Raw genomic sequence first — 18,932 nt, forward strand, 5'->3', positions numbered from 1 at the left:
AGCGGCAGTGGGAGGGGAGGAAGGAGAAGGTGAGATCGGCGGCGAGGGCGAGCGCCTGGGCGGCGGGGGCGGAGGGGGTGAGGCGGCATAGTGGGACAGAACCTTCCGGGCTCGAGGAAGTCGAGGAGTGGTGGTGCGTGGAGGCGGCGGAAGCTGTGGAGGAAGAAGCCGTCGGTGGTGAGTCGGCGGAAGGAGACGCAGGTGGCGGAGGCGCAGGTGAGGTCGGCCGGGTCGGGCATAAGGAGGAAGATCTCCACCGGGAGGTGGTCGGGGATCGCCGTCAGCGGAGAGGCCATTTCCCGGCTGTGGGAGGGCTTGGTTGCCGGCCACCGGGATCCGTCGGCGGCGGCGGCGGCGGCGCTGTGTGCTTCTGGTCTGGACTTGCGGATGGGCCTTGCCTGGTCAGTTTTCAGGCCACGTATCTGAGTATCTCACTCAGCTATAGAGTGAATTGCATAAAAGCACCACATTGAAGCGTCGTGTTGCAGAAAATACTCTTCTATGAATTTGTGCCAGAAAACACTGATTTTTGTCCTAATCATTTGTAGAAACTACCTAACCTTCTGTTCGAGCATTTTAACCTCTATTATGACATGTGGGTCCCGCATTTGATGACGTGGCATAACGTTTCGTGGTAGACGCCGTTAGACTGGTATTTTTCCAAAAAGAACCTTCCTCCCAATCCCTCCCCTACCCAATCCATATCGCCACCGGGCTTCCATCCTCGCGCCAGCTGATGTCGTCGCCGACGGCGTGCGTGCAGGGACATGGCGAAGTGCGCCAGAGAGCGATGTCGGAGACGTGGAGCAGCTGCTCCGGCTGGGCTACCGGACCTCGCGCTAGTCCGCCGCGAGCAGGTCATCCGGGAGCGGCGGCGGGGCTCGTCTATGCAGCCGCCTGGTGTGGCGACCTGCCGGAGCTGCACGACGCATGCGCCCTCCTCGCTGTGCCGGAGCTGTAGGACGCCCGTGCCCTCCTCGCCGCCAAGTTCGGCAGAGCTGTAGCGCCGGAGCCCCACTTCGTGCCGCCGCCAGAGACCCACTTTGCACCGCCGCCAAGTCCCTGCATCCCCGCGGGCCACCAACCTACGACGGTGCTCGCACCAACCTCCCGGCTGGCCCCGCATGCTCACGCCTTGGCTGCCTCTTCCCGGTGGGGCTCCGCCACCGTCAACCTCTTCCCGGTGCTGGCGCGAAGTGGGGCTCCGGCGCGCTGTGGCTGCCGTCATCGGTTTCTTGCGAGGACCTCCGAGCGGCGGCAACACACAGGGATCTAGGGGCGGTCGCAGCGTACGGGGATGCCGGGTCTCGGTTGCGCATAGGATTGCCGGGATCCGGCGGCGCGCAAGGTGCTCCTGGGGTCCGGCGGCGCCAGGAGTTGCGTCAGGCCAGGGGAGGGCGTGGCGGCGGCAGGTGACGTCGGGGGGAGGGTGGACGACGATGCGCGGTGGTGCGGGGGTCCGGTGGCTCGAGGACGCGCGTCAGGCCGGGGGAGGGCGTGGCGGCGGCAGGTGAGGCTGGGGGGAGGGTGGCCGGCGGCTGGAGGTGGTCAGGTGGATTGGGAAGAGGTGGTCGGGAGGATTGGGTGGAGGTGCTGCGGCAAATAGTTCTGCTGCTCTGCTCGGCTGCTGTGCCAGCCCAAATCCATGGAGGGAGTTGATTGCTTTTTGTTTTTTGATTGAAGGGTGTCCCTGTAAAACTACAGGGACTGATTTGTCAATCCAGAAAATCCCTCATCTAATGTCGTCTACCATGAAACATTGTGTCACGTCATCAAATGCGGGACCCACATGTCATAATAGAGGTTAAAATGCTCGAACAGAAGGTTAGGTGGTTTCTGCAAATGATTAGGATAAAAATCAGTGTTTTCTGGCACAAATTCGTAGAAGAGTCTTTTCTGCAACATGACGCTTCAATGTGTGGTTTTTTGCAATTCACTCCTCAGCTATGACTAATCTGTTCTCTCAAAAAAAAGCAATGACTAATTCTGCTGCTAAAACACATCATACTAGTTTGTTCTAAAAAAACTCCAACTAGTTTTATTTATTTATTTGTAGTTAATTCAAACTAGTTTTGGAAAACAAGCTCCGCACAAACTATGGGTCCTATTTTTTGCGAAAATGATTCAAATATATTATCAAAGTTCATCAGAAGTACAAAACATCTCAAACATAATAAAAATTACATCGTGATTTCAAGAGCACCGAACGACCACTACCACCGCCCGAACGAGCCGCTGACGCGTCGCTCCCCTACTAGAGCCGGCTTGACCTTGTCGATGACAACTAATAAGTCTTCGTGCACATTCCCTAAAGACCAACACCCTGGAGCCGCAGTCGTCGCTGTGGAATCACTTGAATAGATCTGAAGTACCCGACACCAAATCTCGTCACATGACGAGAAATGCTAACCTCACCGCCCCATGGAGACGATAGGAATCTATGTCGAAGCTCCATTGACTACGTCTAGATGGATGAGCTCGAGGAGGATCGGAGCCCAGGACACAAACTCAAAGAAGAAGCGTCGCCGTCCGCCTGAATATCGCACCTGCGAGGACTTAAAAACACTAACCTAAACTACTAACAGGAGCGGAGACACTGGAATTCCCCACCTCGCCATCGGCCATCGGAGCGGCAAGCAGAGAGGAGGCAAATCCACGGGCTCATCGGTGAAGCCTGGAGGAGAGAGTTTACCCTAGCCGGCAAGGGATAGGGAAGAGAAAAGGAAACCTAGATTTCAAAATTGAACTCGTGTGGATACTTAGAGATGTGTACATGTTACTTCAATGTTTCAAAAAATATTTTCTAACATAAAATTCTACGATTACATATATAATGCGCTTAAAAATGTATAAGCTTGTGGACGACTATTCTTCCGTACATCCACCGGTTCTCTTGTCCGTGCTATCTTTCGAGCACCACCTAAACATAGCGGGAACCATAGATCAGTACCGAAATGCAATTTCCATTTCTAGGTAGTGATGACCATATTTCACCAAATAAAAGTATTAGAATTATTCCTGTTCTAATTGGACTCTTGAGTCTGACAAGGTTGGTCCTAAAGATTATGTAGTGTTTTGGTTCAGTGGATTAGTGCATCTTTATCTCATGGGTTGTCATCCCGTGCACCGGTCTCTTTGGCAGTGTTGGTGATCAAGATAGTGAGGCCATATGTTCCATTGTTTTAATTTGTATTCATCCTAATTTTCTCTGTGTAGGAGTACACCGTTGAATCCGCTGACGACTTGTCTTACAAGGTCTCCATCCTCAGTGCGTTCAACAATACTAGCTACTCATTTTGTAAAGTAATATAAGAACGTTTAGATCACCACTATGGAGGGAGTAGGTTCTAATATGTGGAGTGGGGCAGTTGATGCATTTTTGTCAAAATCTATCAGGACATAGAAAGAAGCCTCCTTTGAGGACTGTAGCATTTGTTGACAGGTTCGATGGGAATATAGAGTGGGGTAGGATGAACACAATGCACTCCATGGAAGTCACTAGTTGCAACAGAATGAAGTGCTCATGTCGATGGTGTTATTCTGAACAAGTGAGTGGTTTAGAAATCAATAGGTGTTAGGTGGGGAAGCATTCCACCACAACCTGGTCCAGGAATAACATCGATGGGATCTGCCTCTTGGTCGTCTTCAAGCATCCGGAACTACCATGCATGACTTTCATAGGAGGTTCCCTTTCTGATGGATATTGTGCACGAAATTCAAGAGGGAGCACCAGTTTTGAACACGAAGATCTCCCATACTGGAGTTGCCTTCATGCACATTACGATGAAACATGTCTCAGGCATTTAGACAAAGTGCATGAGAGCAAACCCCCTTACATGTCTAATAGAAATCCCTACACACAAAATCCACCACCTCAATCACGCCATGGAAAATAATAAGAGCTAATGTAAATATATGTAATAAGCAAGAGGTTTGTTGAGAATCGCATTGCAAAAGGATGAGTTTTCCACTAGAGAAGAGTAGCAGAGCATGCCATCCGGAAAGAAAACCACCTCTAGAGGAGGAAGGCATAAGAAGATAACGAATGCTTAACGGGAGATAGGAGACCTAAGTACAGCTACAGAAATGTCGAGATTAGACAATCCTTTTCCATATTTCTTCTTAAACAAAAGGTAACTATCACTATTCGGGTGTGAGAAAAGTTAAACGTTGTTATAGAGCAGGAAAGTAAAACTGGGGTACAAGCCAAACAAGCAAATTCTACAACCGAAAACAAACTCCACACGAACATACAAAGCATACCCCTGCTGCATAGTTCAATAAGTAGAGTTTTCTTACACGTGTACTCCCTTCGTTCCGAATTACTTGTCTTGGATTTGTCTAGATATGGATGTATCTAGACTCATTTTAGTGCTAGATACCTCCGTATCTAGACAAATCTAAGACAAGTAATTTAAAACGGAGGGAGTAGATATGAGCGTTCAGTAACTAGTGTGAATGAAGCAACTCCGAGGAGTCGAACATTGGTAATTTTCAGTACACATAGAAGAAAGCATGATGAATAATAAAAATAAAGACAAAATAAAAATAAAAAATAAGAGAAAAATCGCTTCATATTCCAATTGGGCCGGTCCAAGTAGCGTAAGACGGTGCGAACGGGCCGCCTGAAGGCCCGAACCACAAGCTCCCGTCTGCGGCGGTGGCGGCGATGGAAGGCCGCCGAGGTCTCCGATGCTGCTCGGCGGAGCTTCGATTCGGCGGCCAGAGGCGACTGGCTGTCAAAAACTTGAGCTGCCTATGGCAACAGTGCCGATACAGATCTCCGGCAGGTCAGTGCAAACCTGTGAGTTCTCAGACTGGGACAATAATCCCTTTCCCATTCCCGTGTGCATCTTGGATTAATTGTTTTATGAAGAGAGGCAAAAGATTTGCCTCATTCATTAAATAAGAGGAATAGAATTTATGTTCGTGTTACAACACTGACAGCACCGCAACACCCGAAATAAAGGTGACCGACTACTCTCGCGTCATCAAGTATCCCAATTTTCTTGCACCCGCTGTTACCCAAAGCGTGGCCTCCTTCTTAATGTTGGCGAGTAGAACCGTCGGCAGAGCACCCTTCTGACGGAACACTCGTGCATTCCTCTCGTTCCAAATGATCCAGGCGACTAGCATGGTGAGCGAGGCCATCGCCTTCCTGTTGGGAATAGATGTGTCGGAGAGGCCCACCCACCACTCTTCGATGTTGCCTGAGAGGTGCCACGAGGAAGTATCAATGCTCACTAGTTGCAGCCAGTCCTTGACTAATCCTCATAGGCGGATAGAGAAGCGGCATTTGTAGAAAAGGTGGTCAACAGACTCTTGCTCCTACTTGCAAAGTGTACAAAGGCCACAGTTTGGTCATCCGCGCTTCTCCAATCTGTCTGCCGTCCAAATTCTGTTTTGAATGGCCAGCCAAGCGAAGAACTTGACTTTGGGGGGAGCCCAAGCCCTCCACACAGTGTGCTCCATAGGGGATTTGATTGTGCCAAGGAATTGCGCTTTGTATGTCGACTCGGCCGTGTATTGCCCGCTAGCAGTGTGCTTCCATACAATATCATCTTCGGCATCCTCCTCGAGATGGAAGCCACGAAGCGTTGTCAAGAGGGTGACAAACTGACGTAAGTGATTCAGCGAAAAAGAGTCCGGGATGCATATTCTCGAGACCCACGCACCGTTGCTGAGAGCTTCGCGCACCTTCCAATTTTTCCTCGTGGACGCCTCGTAAATTAGAGGTGCAATGTCCCTAGGCTTGCGGTCATTCACCCATGGCGCATCCCAAAAAAGCATCCTTGCTCCATTTCCAACAAAGATTGACGTGGAGGCATAGAACAAGGAGTAGTCCATCGTGTTGCACGGGTTTCCCATACCCACCCAAAGCTTGGTGGGCTCTTTCCATTCAAACCATAACCAACGCAAGCGAAGAGCCCGAGCAAATTTCTCCGTGTTAAGTATGCCAAGGCCACCAAGATCCTTTGGCCGGCACACCGCATCCCAATTCACCTTGCATTTTGCACCAGTGGTCTTGTCCGTGCCCTCCCAGAGAAAGGCTCTTTCGAGCTTGTTTATGCTGTGTAGAGTGGATGTTGGCACAATGAGCGGCGTGATGGAGAAGACGAGCTCCGAAGACAGCACCGACTTCACAAGGGCGCATCGACCAATGGCAGTGATATTTTGACCATCCCAAGTGGTCAACATAGCGACCGCTTTGTCCTCTAGGTACTGGTAGTCGACCTTTCTAAGCTTCCACACCGAGAGAGGAAGCCCCAAGTATTTCATTGGAAAAGAAGCCCGTGACGCAGGAAGGGCCTGAAGGATGCATGTCAAGTTGAGTTGTCCGCACCGAATGGGAACCACTGAGCTCTTCTGGAAGTTTGTGACAAGGCCGGTGACATTGCCGAATAGATGCAGAATGGTGGCTAGGTTGTGAATGTCTTTCTTGATTGGGGCCATAAAGACTGTTGCGTCATCTGCGTATAGGGAAGTCCTAACAGCCACGCCACGCCCACAGATCTTGTGAAAGAGCCCTTTTCTCGCTGCTAGCTCAAGAATCTTGTGCAGCGGGTCCATGGCAATGACAAATAGGAAGGGGGATACCGGGTCCCCTTGTCTGAAGCCGCGGCCGTGAGGGATGGGCTTGCTTGGCACACAATTCAAAAGGATGCGCGAGGCCTCCATGGTAGAGAGCTGCCTGGACTCCTGTGCGATGTCCAGACGCAGGATGATGAGAAGAGCCGCATGGTGGAGTAACTTTGCCCTAGAGAACAACCCCTTACTCCAGGCAGAGAGGCAATCTCCAGTTATTTTCAATTTGTGGTGCAATACATGGAAGGGCTCAGTGTGCACAGTCTGTTCATTCCAATACTCTGAAACAACATCCTGCAATCCTGGAAGGGCGGCCCAAAAATTTTCAAATTTGAAGGCATGAGGCCTCCGTGGTCCTTTGTCATCAGCAAGCAAAAGCGGGCAGTGGTCAGAGAGCGACGAGGAAAGCGCATGGAGAATATGCGTGCCGAACTGGGTGTCCCACTCCGCGTTGCAAAAGAAAGAGTCCAGCTTGCATAATGTCGGATTTGATCGCTCATTTGACCAAGTGAAGCGTCTGTTTTGAAGGTGGATCTCTTTAAGATGACAACTCTCTAATGTTGTCCGAAATCTGGTGATTCGTCTTCTGTTGACATTTCGCTTATTTTTATCGCCTCGAGCGGTAGATTTGGTTGAAATCACCAAGAGCTAGCCAGAGTTCCCCACACGGCGGCTTATGACTAATCAGCTCCGCGAAGAAATCCTCCTTGTGGGAGGAGGATGTTGGCCCGTACACAACGGTGATTCGGTAGCTGACATCGGAGTGCTTGAAGTGTATTGTCGCTGAAAGGCAGAAGGTGGTGATCACCACATCAGTTACAGCAACATGGTCATCATCCCAGAGCATGAGGATCCCACCCCGGGTACCAATAGATGGTCGCTGAGCAAAACTGCGAAGCCTATGCCCACCAAGGAAACTTGCCGTGAACATATTAACATTTTCAAGCTTTGTTTTTTGTAGACATGCTATTTCTGAGAGACCTTCGAATTCTATCAGAGGAGAGATGCATCTTTTTTCTCAGAATTTTTACACTGTCTTGTTCTTGTACTGATTAATTTAGGAGGGAGTAATTTTGCCTTGTCATTCGTTGGATCTGGGTAGAGTATATAGATTAATAGACAGGTATACAGACCGTGTCGCGTGGCTAGCATTAATTCTCAGGCCAATGATAAGATGATGAAATTTCTTACTGCCTTCAAGGTCAACTGTGCTGCCATCGATGTGTAGTAGTAGTACAATCCTAGTACTGTATTATGCAAGTGGGTTATAAGAATGATAGAGCAAAGCCAGTCTAGGCTACACGCATCTGTCCATGTCTACTTGTTTTATGCATTTTAGCTGTGATGAAACTTCAAATTTGGTTCCTGAAGAACTGGCATGAATCGCCAATTCTGAAATTGGACCGAGGCTTACTCAGCTTAGTTCATGAGTCACTATGATTTTATTTTTTCGCGCCTAGTAGGATAGTTATTCATTACTACAAAGCTTAAGAAGACCGAGTCGTGTACAACAATTATCATTTCTCAAAACTGTAGCAAACCAATTCATAGGTAGCCTCAGTATACATGACGGTTCAGATCCATTTGCCATTATTTAAGGAAGAACTCTGCAAAGGAAAGTGCCACTGGCACAGCCGTTAGCGTGCCATTCCGTCTATGCCTCTAATATGCTGAGTTCTCTGATTTCTACACTCGGCAAACTTTTCTTTGCCAAGTACCTGATGGAAAAAAACTCGGCAAACTTGCCTTTGCCTAGAGGAATCCAGCCCCGAGGAAAAGAACTTGGCAAACACTTCGCCCGAGATGATTTTGCGCATTGCCGAGTGGCACTCTGCAAACATGCTGATTCCAGTAGTGTTAGCTTGAGGTTTACCCTTGGAGATGCGCCCTTCTTTCTCAGACCCGTGCTGTGAGCCGGTGAGAAACCGAGAACCTGTGCTACCAGGACTCATGTACATATAGATCTCCCAAGCTTACAATGGCGGATCCAGTTACCATTGGTGCTGCTGTAGGATGGGGCGTATCCGCAGTAGGCTGGCTCGCCTCGCCCATCATTTCAAGGGTCCTCAACAAAGGTTTCGCCCTTCTCGACTTTGACGCAACGGAGAAGCTAAGGATACTCGATATACAAATTTTACAGCTGCAGGCTGTGATGGAGGTAGTCGACGAAAGTACTTGCAGGGTTCGCTTGGAGCCACTGTTAGACAAGCTTAAATCTGCTCTCTATGAAGCCGAAGACATCTTGGATGCTGTTGAGTATCAGCGTCTCAAGAAGCAGATCCAAGATGGCAATAAGGTGGATTCGCCCAAGATGTCCTTCTCCTTCCCCAAAAAACAAAAGGTATTTCCGTCCACTCATACTTGTAGAACAGGTCTTTCTGCATTCGTCGAGATCTCGTTGTTCTTGTTATAACGTCCGGTGGCCAGGAAGAGATCATGGTGGTAATTCCGCCGCAGCTCATGCATCTCTTTAGTATCCGAATCCTCGGTCACCTGGGAGCCAATTGAGGCCCAGTGAAGCTTGCTCCATGGAAAATACATACAATTTTTTTCTAGATATTTTAAGAAATACTTTTCAAAAATCATGTAATTTTTTGGACAAATACATAATCATTTTATAAACATCTTAATTTTGTAAAATTATACACATTATTAAAAAGGGCTTTTGAACATTAAAAAAAATTACATGAACATTTAAATAAATATATAATTAATTCATAAAAGTACAAGAACACTTTTACATATGCAAGAAAAGTTTGCTCATTTCAAGAAACTTTAGAATTATGGTAAAATTTATAAATACAATAATACCTTTTTACATGAACATTTAGAAAACAAATACGTGAACACTTTTTTCTGTACATGTTTTTTTAATACATAAGCACATTTTTTAATTACATGAACTTAAAAAACGTGTGTGTGTAAAAATAATATGTGAACTTTAAAAGAAATGTGTGAACAGTCCTTAAATTGCATGAACATTATTCAAAATTTATAAACAAATTTTAAATAGAATAACATACGCTAACGGAGGTGTGCCAAGTAGGTCCTAAAAGTTTGAAAACACACATATGGGTCCTATATGTGTAAGTCGTTCGCTGCGGGTCCTATCCATGTTTGACCAGTCCGTGTGGTCCGTTGACTGACGCCACATTGGCAATATTTTGCCAAGACCCCCTTCTAGGCTTCTCCTTCTCACTTGTGGCCCCTCTTCTTGTCTCCACACTTCTGGCCACTCTTCTTTTACTCTTTTTAAATTATATACATGAACTTTATTTAAACATATAAACCACTTTTGAACTAAATGATTATTTTTAACAATAGCAGTAACTTTTTAAGTACTTTTTTATCAAAATACTAAATATTTTTTTAAGAACACAATTCTTTATCTTTTAAAATTATGAAATATTTTCTTATAGTTATTATCAAACATATTATAAAATTTCTAGTTTTTCTTTAAATTCTAAAAAAGAAAAGATAACATTATCTTTTTAATGGATTTCACTATTGTGGTCCATTAGCATCGGAATATTTTTATAAAATATAATTTATAGTTTTGTCAAAATTCCAAAACAAGAAACAATATTTTCTTTTTCTTTTTATTGGGTCTAACTATTGCGGCCACTTAGCACCAGATGTGAGCGGCCAAGCGCTACTGCTTGCTACAAGCGTGTTATAATGTCCCCCGGGAAAAAGAACTGGCTTTCTTTTGTTTTCGCCCAACTCCATTACTCCATTGTGCAGCGCCTCGGCCTTTGATGACCTAGATTATCTTCACCCAGTGCTCGATTTTTTCCAGATATTAGCAGGGCACAGAGAAAGAAAAACTCGTAACCTTATATATTTATTTATTTTCAAATGGAGTTCTTGATAGCCTCGACTTGCTTGTTATTTGATTTTGCAGAAAAGTGGTATGTCAAAATTGGAGTTGAAGGAGAGCTTAGAGAAGATAGAAAGTGCTATAAGCGATGCATGTAAAGTTTTGGAACAACTGAACTTGCTAGGTGTAAGTAATGATAATGGGAGACGAGCTATTGCTACCAATTCACGCAGTACAGTCATTACTGCAGGTCCTCCGACACGAGTAATTGGCCGGGATGAGGATCGTGACAAGATCATAGCAATGCTTAATGAGAACGAAGACCAATGCCAAACAAATACTGTCAATGGTAGTGGCGAAGCCTCAGCGGGACCATTTTGGGCCCTGGTCCGGGATTTTTAGAAAATTCTCAGAGCATTTGTCCTGTATTGGTGTAGTGGCCTTATTGCTTGGTTTTATAGCTCTGAACCAACTGAGCCAGGGTTTGCTACGGCCGATGCTCCATCGCTTAGTGTAACTTGCTATTCCGTAATTGGCATTCATGGTATTGCCGGGTCTGGGAAATCAACACTTGCACAATATGTTTATGAACATGAGAAAAAGTACAAGCAAGATAAAATGGAAGGCCATTTTGATATTGTTATGTGGATTCATGTTTCTCAGAAATTTGATTTGGACTCCATTTTCAGAGAGATGTTTGAGGGGGCTACAGGGAAAGCATGCGAAAACTTCAATAGTCGTAACGTCTTAAAGGAAAAACTGGAGGATGAACTGCGTGGAAAACAGATTTTGTTGGTACTGGATGATGTCTGGTACAACATTAAGAATTCGGGAGATCGTGAAGAGCTACAAAAGTTGATTTCTCCTCTGAATGTTGGAAAGGTGGGAAGCAAAATCTTGGTGACTAGTCGAACTGAAGCCGCATTAGTAACTCTGGGTGCTGTAAAAGAGCGATGCATTCCAATATCTGACTTGGATGATAAAGTGTTCCTTGAAATGTTCATGCATTATGCACTTAGAGATGCAAGGGTAAGTGAACATGATCGAAGAATACTTGAAATGATCGGAGAGGACATTGCCAAAAAGCTGAAGGGATCACCTCTAGCAGCCAGAGCAGTGGGATCACGGCTCCGTGAGACACAAACTGTTGAGTTCTGGAGGAGTCAGAAAGATCGGGACCTTCTGAATGACACAATGGGAGCCCTGTGGTGGAGCTACCAATATCTTGATGAGCAGGTCAGGCGATGCTTTGCTTACTGCAGTATTTTCCCTAGGCGACATCGTTTGAAACGTGATGAGTTAGTTAAGTTGTGGGTAGCAGAAGGGTTTATAAAGACTAGTAAGGCTGAAGAGGAAATGGAAGATGTTGCTAAGAATTATTTTGATGAATTGCTGTCGGCCTCATTTCTGCAATTAGGAGGGAAAGATAAGTTATTTGAACATGAGGTCGATTACTTTACAATTCATGATCTGTTGTGTGATTTAGCAGAGGAGGTTGCCGGAAGAGATTGCTTCAGGATCGAGAAAGGCTGCACAGGAGAAGTTCCTAAAGATGTTCGGTATCTTTTTGTTGGGACTTATGATAGAGAGATGCTTACTAAGAAGATATCTGGACTGCAAAATTTACGCACTCTCATCATCGATGCTCACATAGAGGTTAAATCAAATGAGTGCCAAGTCTTTGCGAGTATGTTCACTACGTTCATGGGGCTGCGGAAATTGCGCGTACTGAATTTATGTCTCATTGAAACTGGTCGCTGCACGTTCTCATTCCCGGATTCTATTGGTCAGTTGAAGCATCTGCGTTATTTTCATTTTTGGGTGACTGCACTTACCAGGCTCACGGTACCGGCTGCTTTTATGAAGCTTTACCACATACAGGTGGTAGATTTTGGTGGTTGTCAAGATTTGGTGTTTTCTAGTAGTGAAGATATGATTAGCCTTGTCAACTTGCGCTGTGTAATCAGTGGGGCAGATCTGGATTTTCCGGAAGTAGGCAGGCTCATATGGCTCCAAATGTTACCGTTATTCACGATAAGGAAGGAACAGGGGTATGAGCCACATCAGCTGAAACACCTAAACAAGCTTCAACGCACGCTGTATATCCGCGGTCTTGAGAATGTTGAGAGCAAGGAGGAGGCTCTTCAAGTCAATCTTGCAGCCAAGGAAAAACTCACAGAACTTGTACTTCAATGGAAAAGGGAGAGCTGCAGTCCAGAAGTTCAAGCAGAGGTACTTGAGGGTCTTTGCCCATCGAAGTATCTTGAAATACTGGAAATCAGAAATTACCTTGCTTCGGGGTTACCGAATTGGATTGTGGGTATGCATAGCGGCTCCCCAAAGAACCTGCAAGAACTTATCTTCCGGAACTGTGGCCAGCGGGGACCTGCTGGTGACCTTGGAGCTTTCGTTTATCTTCTTTCGCTATGTCTTGTTGAATGCAGCTGGGATGCATTACCAGGTAATATGGATCATCTCACATCGCTCAAGAAATTGGAGATCACAGTTTGCATGAATATACGGTCGCTTCCAACACTGCCTATGTCTCTTGAGGAGTTTACACTCATGTACTGCAATCGCGAGTTCATGCGATCTTGTACGACGGCTGCTGATCCAAATTGGCAAAAGATTGAGCACATTCCAAAGAAAACAATTATAGGTTCTTGAGAAAGGTCCATACAGAAGGTACATGTTTAAATTCCTTTGCCATCTTCTTTTTTCCATTTTGTCTTCAGTAAATGTTATTGCAACCATTTTCCTTTAAGATTGCGGATATGTTTCTGACTCGTTCGTTAACTGACAGCCGCGTGAGACGGAGTTCAAACCGTTAGATTTCCTGCCAAATATTCAGATTTTTTATGGGTAGCGGTTTCCAGGTTCACCATGTCTCTTTACTGATTGTTGCGTGTTTGCAAGTGAAGTGGTTCTGTGCTCAAGTGAAGCCATGGATAATGCAAAATGCAAAATTGTACTATGTAATAACTACTACAGTACTACTAGTTCTTTGTCATTGGAACAAAAAGCATCAGGCAATTACCTTGTTCGTGCAGCAACCTTATGTGCTGTTTGGAAACATAGAAATGAACTCTGCTAATTTAATAGATGTTCATGGCTTGGTTCTGAGAGGCATCATAGTAGCATGCTTTCAGTGGGCAATTCTATGCTCTGACACTGCAAAAAGGCGCATTCTGGAGTCTTACCTCACTGATGTGACCAGATCAAAGCTGATGGGGCGTCAGTTGAAGCTTCCGTCGCTGTCAGGCCTGCCGGCCTCCAAGAATTCCACTGAATGGGAGGCCACCATTGCTGGGTCAGCAAAGTGTGTGTTTGAGTCCTCTTGCAGTCTGGTCGAGGACGGCATCTATTTCAGGACTGCGCCTAGAGCTTGATGTGCTGAGCTGATCCTATGCTTCGGTTGTGTGCTGATATGTTCAACACTGTTTGTAATACTTGCTCCCTCCATCGCAATATAAGTGACGTGGTTTTAGTTAATTTGAACTAAAACCACGTCACTTCATTTGGGACGGAGGGTGTGCGAGGGAACAAGGAATGATGAAGAATGAATTTGTTTGTTTCCTGTCGTTTGTAGCATTACCGAATGATGAGCGCCAATTTACTCGATTGCTAGGAATTAGCTACGACGGTATGGTACGAGGTGACCAAATTGGCTCATAACACTGAGGCTTTCATTCATCTTGAGTAGAAAGCCCAGGCTTTAGTGATTGCAATCAATGCATATTGTATTCAGCCTCAATGTAAGAGATCATAAACGAGATCAGAAAAAGATGTGACTTGTAAATATACATAAACAAGATCATAACTCTATAAGTCTGTAGGTTTCATTGTCACATTCTTAGGCACAGAGCAGTCACAGCCATGTTCCTAGTGAAAATATTTGGGCCATCAGAGTCCTTAAGTCTTTTTATTTACTGCCCCTGAGAAGCTGGCCGCAGCGCCTCGGCTGCTCTTCCTCACCCCTAGCCCCCAACTATGCAAAAAGTGACATACAAGTATTTTGGAAGCAGAATGGAAACAAGAACAACATAGACATATGACCACATCAAAGTGAAATTTTGTAGATCATCACGCACCTCTTGTCAGCAAAGGTGACCAAATATGTGACGTCTACACGCTATCGAAACCGCAATCATTTTAACTCTGAAAGCTGATCTGATGGCGACTCTGATAAATCTGGACAAACAGGACAGATAGATGTTTAGACACCATGGAAGAGTCTTTGGTCCACAATTTGTACACATATTCAAGATCTTAATTACAAGCTATTAAACAAATAAATTATAGGTAATATATTGATTTCAGTTGAATTTGAAATGTGTGGACTGCAAATACTCGCTTCAGTGTGCTTAATTAGCATTGCAATTTTTCACACAGGTTGGAATACATAGCCAGAGTGCCAGACAGAGGCACGTCAACATAAAGAAAATAGGTCGTGAAAAATTTTAGTCACGCAGAATCAGTACATTCGTGTTCCAGGAGTTCATATAATCTGGGCACCTAGCAGTATAGCAAACTTGAACTAAAAAAACTGAAAGAAACTGGGTGTGTCTGATAGCGAGAACCAAGACACTCATGGCTCATAGTTGGGTGCTGTATGCCATCCCAGTACAAAAATAAGTCGCAAAAAGGAAAGAACTACAAAACATGGTAATGCTAATACACGACCCTTGTACTTTTTTCTTTTACTTATGTTTCATTTCTTTTACTTTTGTTTCATGGCTATGGTTTCTTTTACTGTTGCGTGCTTGAGGCATCCATCTGATGAAGTTGCCTCAATCAGAGGATCTGCAGGTTGATCCCCTTGTTGATGGATGGATGGACCTCTCAGCTTAGCGCTGCCCTCATCCCAGTGGAGAAGAGCAATAACAAACAACCGAGCCCAACTACATGCTGCACTAGTGTTTTGCCCTTTGTCCGACTTTACTTACCAGGGTCCACTGTGATGTCAAAAATAAAAATGACTTGCAGATATAAATCAGTTAGCTTTAGGCACTGTTGTCTGTTGATTGAAACTGGTCATTTCACTATCAAATTCTTAGGCCAGGAACAGCCATATCAAATGTCACGATAACTGAAGCTAGAAGTAACATGAAAACAAGATCAACACATACATGATTACTGATGGGTGAAATTCATTGCCATGCGCCATCTTGTCGGAAAGGTAGGTGATCACATCTGCCGCAACACCATGCTATCAATCCGTGGTCGCTATTAACTCAGAAAGTTGATCTGATGACAACTCCACTAAATCAGGACAAACAAGACAGAAGCTCAGACAGCGCACAAGATTTTCCACCCAATTTGTGCATATTAATTCAATAGTGATATGAGCTTAAAGAAGCAAAATTTAGGTACTTAGGTAGGTAGTATCAAAAGAAGGGGCAGAATAGCATAATATTGATCTCAACTGAATTTGAAACATGTGACTACAATCACCCACTTGACTGTGCATAGCATCAATACAAGTTGGGATACACTGCCGGAAAGAGGCACATGAACATAAAGGAATTCAGTCCTGAAAATCTCATAGCTTGGTTTTGCAGGAGTTCATTTACTGCCTAGGCATATATCAGTACAACAAACCTCTAACCGAGGAAAAGATTGAAACTGAGGGTGCTGGCAGCGAGAAACAATACAATCACCTGAAAACTCTAAGTTTCAGTCAATCATCTCAACCAATATGATTTGTTGAAGATTCAGAGCACAACCATGATACTGGGGATCTAAGAGTGGCCAAGACATTGACTGCAATAAAGAACAATTTCAGTTGCTTGTGCTGATAAGCACTCCCTTTGATCTTATGAGGTTGATTTCAGATTAAACCTCTAATGGGCTGTCTTTGACTTGAACAAATTTTCTCGAGGTGAAACAATCCAAGGTAAACTGGATACAAAGTTGTATTCCTTCTACGTTTATCTTGACCATCAAAACTATTACTCGAAAATTATTGTAATGACCTGGCGTTTTTAGTGATTCCATCTCGACCCGTTCATAAGGTACTCATGGTGTACATGATCATCCCGCTTACTAACCCCGTTCTCTTAAGAAGGCGCTCGAAACAAACAACACAAGAAACACAATTAAGTTTCCGAGCTTTCTTAGTTTTCCCATGAGCACCAGAAATGAAACACTACTAAATCAAACAAGAATTAGCAATTGCCATAATGAACATGAAGCAATAGACAAGTCATATGATAATTATGAAGGCAAGGAGATAACTTGGAAGCAATAGAAACTTTACCACTTCATATTCTCCTTGAAGACAACAATGATGGTGCAAAGTTGATATACGTGCATGTAGCATACTTATGATAGTACTCTTTCTCATAAATCTTCTGAAGCTGCACCGTCTTGACATCCATTGACAAATGTCCAACAAGTGGATTCAGAGATGAGGCTTCTATCCTTGCCAAGAGCAAGTACCTCTGCGTTGCATCTCTGATAAAATATCTGTACCCAGAATCTAGTGGGATTGTCTTCTCCATCTGCCACTGGCTGGGACTCTTGCCTTTGTTCCGTGCAATTGTATAGCTGAGATCGGATGCAGTTTCACTATGGAAACCAAATATCCCAAGCTTGCCTTCCCCTGCCTCCACAATGGCTAAACCTTCCTTGTTCCATTCTCCTGGTGGGAGGTCAGTAATGGAGAAATCCATCTTGCTGGTGTCAAGCAAGAGCAACTTTTTCCACCCAAATTCCACACAGTCCCAGTAGAAGCAGCCATAAGCATAATGGTGCTTGAGAATAAAAGGGCTGACCGCTGACAACACAGCCAAATCGCCTCTGTCACTGACCAAATCACTCAAATCCATTGATGCAGCTAGCGGCTTGCCATTGATTGGTGCCTGAAGAGAAGACGAAGGCAGACAGACTAGTTTTGCAATGTGCCATCAAGATCACCGTGAATGTCGTCTGTCCCGCCGCTGCCTCCTCCTCACCGAGGGGAACGAGGAAGGGTTTGCAGTGCACAGGGCCCTGCGAACCATGGGGACCCGGTGCTCCACCGAAGCTGCTAGGTCGTCTGGTAGTGGGGGAAGCAGGACGTACCGCTGGTGCAAGGGGTCGCAGACCGCGAGATCTCTGAATACCACATCTTTTCCAGTGTCGCGGTCGAGGAGGACGCGGCCGTCGCAGATGTCCTGTACGGTCCAGTGGCAGTGGGAGGGGAGGAAGGAGAAGGTGAAATCAGCGGCGTGGGAGAGCACGCGGGCGGCGGGCGCTGATGGGTGGGGAGGAAGAGCGGGACGGAACCTGCCGTACTCGAGGAATCCGAGGAGTAGTGGTGCGTGGAGGCGGCGGAAGCTGCGGAGGAAGGAGCCGTTGGTGGCGAGTCGGCGGAAGGAGACGCAGGCGGCAGAGACGCGGGCGAGGTCTTCCAGGGCGGGCAGGCGGAGGAAGATCTCGGCCAGGAGGTGGCCGGGGATCTCCGTCAAAGGCGACAGCATATTCTCGCTGCTGGTTGCCATTGGCGCGGACTCGAAGGTGGCGAGGGAGGGCGTACCGCCGGGAAACCCTGTCCCTGGATTTTTTTTTTTTTTTTTTTTTTTTTTTTTGAGGAAGAACCCTGTCCCTGGATGAGACGGGAAACAAACTGGGCTCCTTATTACCGTCCAACAAGGCCCATTCAGCTGCTTACAGATTTGTACTGGCCTCCTATATAGCCCTACCAACCTTTTTTGTGCCGTATTCAACCACTGTATGATGCCTTGCCAGACTCCTCCAATGCTTTCGTAACTGATGATCCCTTAATAATCAATAAAAGCAGGGCTGCTGCCTTTGGTAATACACAAGTTGAAAAAAAAAAGACGCGACTTGTATGTTACTTTACAGAGGGAGTACATGATTACATTGATTCACTGATTGAGTCGAAATGACTTGAAAAAAAAAGTCCTTGTTTTCCCACAGTTGTTGACTGACTGAAAGTGCAAATTTCATTGTCTCTGGCTCCTTCTGTTTTGCTCCACGGTGAACATCTCTATAGGAGAAAAGAAAAGGAAGCTCAGACCCGGTTCCAAAGAATCTCCACCTCACATCCACTGATCTAGGCTCTAGGCCACTCCCAAGCTCAAATGTCAAAGCAACACCACCAAAACGTATACACATAATCATTTTTGGGTCGACAAGAAATTGAAGTAGCATGAAAACAAGAACAGCATTGACATCTCACCACAGCCAAGTGAAATTCTCTGTAGATCATCACGCCATGCGCTTTCTTGTCAGAAAGGTGATCACATCTGTGACAACTCCCATGCCATTGAAACAGCCACCACCTCCGAAAGCTGACTCCACTAAATCTGGACAAACAAGACGTAAGTTCAGACACCTCCACTAAATCTGGAAAAACAAAACATAAGTTCAGACACCTCCACTAAATCTTGACAAACAAGACATAAATTCAGACACCTCCACTAAATCTGGGCAAACAAGACATAAGTTCAGACACCTCCACTAAATCTGGACAAACAAGACATAAATTTAGACACCAGAGAAGACTCTTTGGTCCAATTTC

The 18,932-nt window shown here is 45.5% G+C and overlaps 1 pseudogene; it reads left to right on the forward strand.

Moving 5' to 3' along the window:
• Nucleotides 1-8,563: 8,563 nt before the first annotated feature.
• On the forward strand, nt 8,564-13,731 carry LOC123153794 (putative disease resistance protein RGA3; annotated as a pseudogene).
• Nucleotides 13,732-18,932: the final 5,201 nt, after the last annotated feature.

The sequence above is a fragment of the Triticum aestivum genome, chromosome 7A (genome assembly GCF_018294505.1).
Source record: "Triticum aestivum cultivar Chinese Spring chromosome 7A, IWGSC CS RefSeq v2.1, whole genome shotgun sequence".
Taxonomy (NCBI): domain Eukaryota; kingdom Viridiplantae; phylum Streptophyta; class Magnoliopsida; order Poales; family Poaceae; genus Triticum; species Triticum aestivum.